Here is an 8,433-nt window from a genome sequence, read left to right as displayed (position 1 = left end):
AAACTGCAGTCCTATTGACAGAAAGTACGTGAACTTCCACAGCTGTATAGATGGACTTCGTTTTCCCAGCGATTGAATGCGTCACCTTTGAATCAGCGCAGTAGTGAGTTAGTTTCTGCCGGATTCCGGGTGACCAGTCCACTCACGCATTTCACATGAAAACAAAATACTCATCGCATCCACTCCACTCATCGTCTTTACGAGTTTGTTGTGCAGAAGCGGCCATTTGACAAGAAAACGATTATGAACTATTCTAAGACATCTGACAAGGATAATTCTTGAATTCACAAAATATGTGGAGGAAAACGAACAAAGGCTCAAAACGGCGAACGTGAGCGCTCTGAGAAAGTCACAGGCGCTCCTTAGCTGGGTAGTCTGCTAAGTAGATCGATTTTCGGATCGATCTATTGATCCCGTAGTCGATATGCCCGCCACTGCAACCTCTACTTAGCAGACTACCCATTATGCTAAGGGACCGTCTCAGATTGTCGCAGAAGTTCAAAAAGCGAAATTAATTCGTTTAGGGGGGAGGGGGTTTGACCTCCATTCAATTAGTGAACTTCACTTTCGCACTTTTATTTTGTAATCACAAGTTTTCGTGTGTTTATTTTAAATTAAAGAAAAACTGCACACTCGTGCCATCAAATTTGTAACTGTTTCCATCTCGTTTGTGCCACAAACACAATTTACCGATAGTAACATTGTATCCTAAACCTTTCATTCATCAAATTATACAAAGACAAAAGTATCATTTTTTTTAATGTGCTATTTATAAGCGTCTGCTCTAACCACTAGATGTCTTTATTCTCACTTGTAATGCACCTGATCATAGTCGTTTTAATATGATTGAACATGCCTGGGCCCCCTTGTCAAAGTTTCTCGCTTATTTACCGCCCCTACCAAGTAAAAATTGCGTGTTCACAAAGACAAAGAACAGCACAAGAGATTCAAAAAGGAAAGTAAAATAAAATGAAACTTTTATGCGGTAAAATGCCCTGTTAGTACTAAAATCTGATCGATTACTTTAATTGTAATGTGGCAAGGGGCATACGTCTTTAGTAGCTATAGCAAAATGCAACATTGTACTCTCAGGCAGACATGAACATCTCGCACTTTTGAAGTTTCGTTTAGGGGGAGGGGGGAGGGGGTTTTGATCGAAACGAAGAAATTTCGTTTCTTGAACTTCTGCGACAATCCGAGACGGTCCCTAAGGTACCGTTCAGTTTTTACGGCCCGGGGGGCCGGCAAAATCCAGGTGGGGTCATCATAATTTTGAATCCGCAAAGGGGGGGTCATCGCTTTTTCACTGGTAGGAAAGGGGGGGTCACCACATTTTCAAAAACATAACACCAACAATAAAGTTCACTTTATGCCATGGCCATGATCGACCCTCTTTACCGGCGGGCCGCCTTCGGCGGCCCACTACAATAAATATACATTATGTATTACCCATGACCCTCTTAACGGGCAGACGCCTTTGGTGGCCCACTCCAATCAGGTTTACTTCATGCAATGGCCATGATTGACCCTCTTTACCGGCGGGCCGCCTTCGGCGGCCCACTACAATAAATTGACTTTATGTAATACCCCACGGCAATCTTACCGTAAAATTCCCAATTGAAGCCGCGGCTTGTATTAGAAACATTTTTGAGGGACCCCTGGGATCACGCACTGAATAATGGTAATGGCCGCGCGCCTTCAGCGGCCCTGTCCAGTAAAGTCTACTTTATGCAATAGCCATGATCGACCCTCTTTACCGGCGTGCCACCTTTGGTGGCCCACTAGAATAAAGTTGACTTTACGTAATGGCCCATGACCCTCTTAACCGGAGGGCTGCCTTTGGTGAACCACTCCAATAAAGTTTACTTTATACAATGTCCATGGACATGAGTTGTCTATGGAAATGAAGTTAAAAATTGCCTTACAGTCGTCCTAATTAACAGACGTTTCAATGGATGTGGCTGAGAAGTTTGTGCACTGGCATCGAATAAAGTGCGCCGCGTACCGGAGTTCAAATCCAAACCATGCGGGTAAATTTGACATATGGGTTTTGGTTATTTTTCAGGGGGGGGGTCATCATTTTTTCACAAAAAATGCAGGGGGGGTCTATATTTTTTTGAACACCGGCGACAAGATTTTGCCGCCCCCCCCCCCCAGGCCGTAAAAACTGAACGCTCCCTAAGGAGTGCCTGTGGAGAAAGTACAGCAACTCTGAACAAAGAGGAACGAGCATGCGCAACAAATAGATGATAGAGGGCTCACTTCGCCGAGGTGTAATTAACTACAATGACACATTGAACACAGTTCACTCCACTCAAACATTCACAAATCACAGCACAGTCCCTCTATCCATCTATGGATAGAAGGACTGTGATCACAGACTTGAACCTAGTCTACTGTATAGAAAACTGTTGCAGTGATGTTCATACGGAATTCCATGACAACTGCAGAGATTGTAAACTGCTATTAAAGGTGGTACTCATATCATACGGTGCATTGATTAATTTTGTTGTGTATACGTTTCGTTCAATTTTGTATTATTTTGTATTACCCCTAGTTCCACAGAAAGCTTGATAAAATAATAATAATACACGTCTCCTCAAAACCGTCTCCTGTAATGTCTGACCCCCGAGCCGCGTTTTGCTAAAACTAAACCCCCGGATTTGCACCGATCTCCCCCGTAGAAAATGAAGGCTCCCTTGGTTGGTATCACGTGGTGCGAATTTCTACTTGCTAATTTCAAATTATGTAGTGCGACTTCAGTTGACTGGCGTAATGGAGACTACCAACTGAACATCTTACTTGTATATAGTGTTATCCAATTCGAAATTTCCATTTTATTTTATTTTTTTATTTATTTTATTTAAATATAAGGTTGGCTGATAAAAATACCGCGTTGAACTTGTAACAAGTTATTCTTAATTCAGAAATACATTGCTTAGAAAGAAAATTTAAATTTGCTTCAATTTTAAAGGGCCATTATTTTAACTTTTGACCATTTGTACCCCGGAAAATTCCATGTTGGAGGCTCAAATTTGTTGCAAAATGTTGTTTTTACGAAGAAACAAACGTGATTAGTGATGTTATAGCCACATAAAACTGCTAATTTTTGTTCAAACGTGTTGCCCTTCCGAGCTCGTTTGTTGACGTCTGGCATGCTCAGCGTGCTGGGGAGAACGCAGATATGGTGACGCCGCGATCACGCGAGATGTACAAGTTCACCTTTATTGCGGGATCAAAACAACATTGCGTCGTGGATTGCCAGACATCTGGCTACGCCACGTGTTCGGACAATGGACTACGACGTAAGTACCGGGCATAAGTAATGAATATTTATTTTTAAATTGCTGTAAATGGCTCGCGCAGGTGCAGAAGAATGCCTACGTTGGAATCCGCGTGTCAACAGAGTTTGTATTTCTGTCCGGACAAAAATTGAAATTTTCGTTGTTACATAAAATCACATGTTATTTAGTTGTCGGGCACGCAATGTTTCCGAATAATATGCGATTCTCTGTTATTTGAGAGGCTCTTCAACATGAGCCAGTGATCATTTCACTCAAAACTAACGGAAAAATCGCCAGAAGATACAGCTAATGGAACTTTAATGTAAATGGTCATGTGCACCGATGAAGTAATGAAATTTTCCCATATTTTGACCGCGTTTCTTTGATTTCAGGGTGAAAAAATGGTTAGCCGAATAATGACACTGATCATTCAGAAGTATCATTTTGTTTATTTTGAAATCATACATTGATATCTAAAATAGAAAAAGGTATATTTCAATGTTATTGAATAGATTTTAGCATGCCGGAAAAATAAACAGAAACTCGTTTTTCAAAATCCTCTATTGAAATCCCCGGCGTTGCAGCAAATACTTTAGCCGCGATTTGTCCGAGGGCAGTAAAAATTGTACACTGTCATCTACGGGAAATTTTTGATGAGTTATCTGTAGGAAGCTGGGCACTCTGTATTGGACTCGACTGCACAATCAGATGTCTCTGCAATCATCTGGGTTTCCGTGGCTGGGTAAGGCGGAGGACGTGCGCGTGCGCGGACGAGAAAGCGGTGACAAATTGTGACGGGAAGACAGTATCGATGAATTCTTGTGGCTGATTGGATGGGAGGAAAGGGACATTGCTCGACAGGAGAGAATATTTTACCCATGATGAAAGATGAGATTGAATTACAGCCTGCATACTCCCATTTAAATTTTACGAATTTTTTTGTTGGTTTTCCCGGTTTGCAAGCAAAGTTATCTTTGTCGTGGGTGTGTAAATTAAAAACACCCTGGTACTGTTCGTTCACAGGTATTTTCAAATATCTGTTCTCTGTGAGTCAACTTACTATTCTGATAACTGATCTTTAGAATCGGGCGTGTAAATCGTAAACGCCCTGATACAGTTCGTTCACAGGTATTTCAATGATCTGTTGTCTGTTACAAAGGTGAGTCAACTTACTATTTTGATAACTGACCTTTAGAACTATTGCTACGATAGTATCATACCTCTATGATAGCAGATGATTATATAACCCTGCAGACAAAGCTATGACATGCATTCCTACGAAACAGGGTAACCCCCATCCTTTTCCCCTACACTGTGACAATGACTTTAACGGAAAATCGCTGTACGGATTATCGGGAAAGCCATGCTATCAGCCGAATCTTTCGTCTTTCTGTCCAACTCAGTTGACATTTTTGCTTTCGCCTTTCAAATTCAAGCAAACACAGGTCCAGTAGGCATAATTTGTGATGATATTTCCTTTTATTATCATAAAACATAATTATGAATATTAATAAATTATTAATATGAATGTTACACACAATGTCACAATGTCACACACAATGTCGTCTACTTTTTGTAAATGCCATCTGGAAACTCCATTGTTTTGATAATTATGATTATTAATAAATTATGATTATGATTAAATAAGTCATATTTTACACATTGTAATGTGCTTATGTGAACAACCCTCTGTAAACCCTCATACAGTTTCACAATCTATGCCAAAATATACAAGTGACACCATTGCCCAGGTTCAGTCTACGGCGAGAGTTACCATTGCCCAGGTTCAGTCTACGGCGAGAGTTACTACACTACACGAGAGTTACTACATCTGATACATTTTTGATATGCCTGTGTTTGAGAAAAGCGCTTAAACCGTCTTGCCGAGAAAACATCCAGAGAGCCATATTACTGACCATGCAGGACTAGAGAGGTGGGCCCGACACATGTAAGTCTAAGATATTATAGTTCAAAGATCTCTATAGAATTTGTACCCTAAGCTCTTATAACATTTCTTTCACACTTTTGATCATGGCTGAAAGACTTGATTCTAAAAATGACTCATTAATTTGCATTAATGCAAGATTGAAGATAGTACTTCAACAGTATAATCATTAGTTTCTTCACGCTTTAGTTTCAACGCAGTTCATGTTTCTGCCATTTCATTGGTGGCGCCAAATCGAAAGACGGCTGCTTGTACCGTCACAAAGTTGAAAGTTGGAGAGGGCGCATCTGGTGTTTCCGATGGGCAGTGCGTTGACGCCAAATCACGGTCCCTCCACAAAAGGACTGTGGCCAAATTAATCAAGGGGGTGATATTCCGTAAATCAGTGAAAGATGGTTTATCACCGATAAAAGGCATGTATTTATCACCTGCACCACTTCGAAGTCTGTACCCCATCTTTGTTTCCTCTTCAAAGTATAACCAACAAAATCCTTGCATAGCTTCTCGCGTTACTTGATTTTTGAATTGGTTCGCGGAGCGGTAATCATGCTCTGACTCGCGAGAATGAATCATTACCATGCTAAAGCGAATAAACGGCTACACACAACCTGAGTAACTCAAAAAACACACTTCAGTAACACTGATGAATTACTCGTGGAGGAGACTGAAAGATCCGTCGCTCGAGGGCGCTCTCAGTCAAACTTCGGTATAGAGGGTAAGAATAATGTGGATACATCCCCGGGCGGAGATAGGTGATAATATTGTCTTTACTAGAGATATTATTGAATATGCTAATTTTACTGATAAACCTCTTATTGTCATAAGTCTTGACAAACAAAAGCTTTTGACAGGTTAAACAGAGATTTCCTTGTCCAAGTCCTTGACAATTCAACTTTGGCACTGACTTTATCAAGTGGATAAAAATTCTTTATAATAATACTACATGCAAAATTAAGTGTAATGGCTTTCTTTCTCGCAGTATTCAACTTCAGAAGGGTGTGAGACAAGGGTGCCCTTATCACCGTTACTGTATATCATGGCAGCAGAAGTGCTAGCTGAAATATTCGTCAAGATGACAGCATATCAGGATTCATACTACCAGACAAACAAGAGGAAAAAATTAAGAGTTTTGCAGATGATACGACTCTTTACTTGAGAAATTTGAAAGCATTACTCAGTCGTTGAAAATGTTCAACAAATATGAAAAAGCAACAGGTGCAAAGCTGAACAAAAAGAATCCAAAGGTTTATGGGCTGGGAGTTTTAAAAAACGCACTGATTCAGTGGAAGGGATCGATTTTTCAAACAAGGTTTTACAGATCTTGGGAGTTGGGTTTGGAAATAGTAACACATCTAGAGAAAACTGGAAAACAGTGATGGAAAAATTACGAATTGCCTCAAGATCTGGAATACCAGAATCTGTCGTTTAAAGGCAGGGCAATACTAGCTAATATGCTGGCTGCATCAAAATTATGGCACCTGGCATCATTTGATCACGTACCTAAGGATATTATAAATGAAGCAAATAGTAAATTATGGAATTTTATTTGGAGAGGCAAACGAGAAGTTATAAAAAGGGGCATTTTCATTCAAAGATATGATGACTGTGGCAAAAAAGTTGTCGACATTGAAGAAAAAATTAATGCACTCCAATTAAAGTGGCTTATGAAACTATTGAGAAAAATCCAGATAAAGGGACCCCTAAATGGGCCAGCTTATCGAAATATTTCATAGCGAGTTATGACAATAAACTTAATAGTGATTATCACTACCTCCATCTCAATTTCAAAGTCAACAACAAACGAACCCCAATGGTGTATGGGGATATGTTAAACACCTGGAAGTCACTTAGACTTACAAGAGTGAATCTGCCTACATCAAAACAGAATCTTCTAAGAGAAGTTCTGTGGTATAACGACAATATTAAGAATGAAGGAAGTGTCCACTTTTATGAAAATGGTCAAAGAATGGAATTTTAAGGCTTAGGGACATCTGGAATGATGACAGAAATGACTGGCTTCAACAATGGGAAATAATTGCAAAATTAGAGGAGGTACAAATAGACATGTGCAAGAGGAAATCAAGACAGAGTATGAAACACTCATCAATACTATTCCAGATTCCTGGAAACAAATCATCTCTTCAAACATCCAAAATGAAGAAATCTATGATATTTTAGACTTAGAGAATTATGGTCTGACAAAAAACGATGTCAAAACCAGTCACTTTATTGAAAATTAGTTGATAAGAATGGCATGCAGTCAAAGGTCAGATTGGTCAAAAATGGGCTGAGAATCTAAGTCTCACTGACAGTTACAAAGCTACTCTATTCAGCCGTCTTAATTCAACAGGAATTGTCAGCAATTCAGTAAATGATTTAAATTGGAAGATTTTCCATCGAGGCCTAGTCACAGGAAGCTTGGCCAAAACTTTCAATTTAAGTGATGGGAAATGCCATATTTGTGGCCAAGAAGAAACACTGGAACACATCTTATTTGAGTGTAAATATGTTAAAGAAATCTGGCAGAAATGTATCTCTTTCTTTGTCAGAAAACACAACTTTGATAATAATATCAATATCAAAAGATTAGCAATTGCAGGAATCGAAAATGATAATAATGCAACATCTGACATTATTTACTGTATTACTTCCTTTGTAAAATATACAGTTTGGAATATTCGAAATTCGGTTACTCTTGATGGGATTAAAGTTTCCCTTCAATCCTATGTCATGCAATTGAAATGTTATCTCTCCTCATGGATGAATACATTGTATTTCACTTGTAAGATGATGAACAAAACTGAGGATTTTATCACAAAGTTTTCAAGCCTTGTAAGACTTGAAGGAGAAGAATGCATCCTGAATGCATTCATATGATGATCTTTGTAATTAAACAGCTAATTATTTGGGGGTTTTTCAGACAAGACGCAGTGTAATTTTAATGCATTCACAGTTATGTAGATTTGTTTTATTTGTGACTATGTTGAAAAATTTATCTTTTTCAAAAAAAAAACAAGCGACCTAGCGGCCGATAAAGCTCCGCTGCGTTTATGTAGAGAATAACTATTTTTGACACATGTTGATGAAGAAGGTGAAAATCTTTGATAGTTCAATGCAGTGGCCAGAAAAAAGTGGCTAAAATAAGCTGCAAAAATACACAATTGAAGATTTCATCATACTTTGAATATATCACATCGGATCATC

Source organism: Ptychodera flava, chromosome 6 (genome assembly GCF_041260155.1).
Source record: "Ptychodera flava strain L36383 chromosome 6, AS_Pfla_20210202, whole genome shotgun sequence".
NCBI classification, from domain to species: domain Eukaryota; kingdom Metazoa; phylum Hemichordata; class Enteropneusta; family Ptychoderidae; genus Ptychodera; species Ptychodera flava.
Note: the sequence above shows the minus strand (reverse complement) of the source record.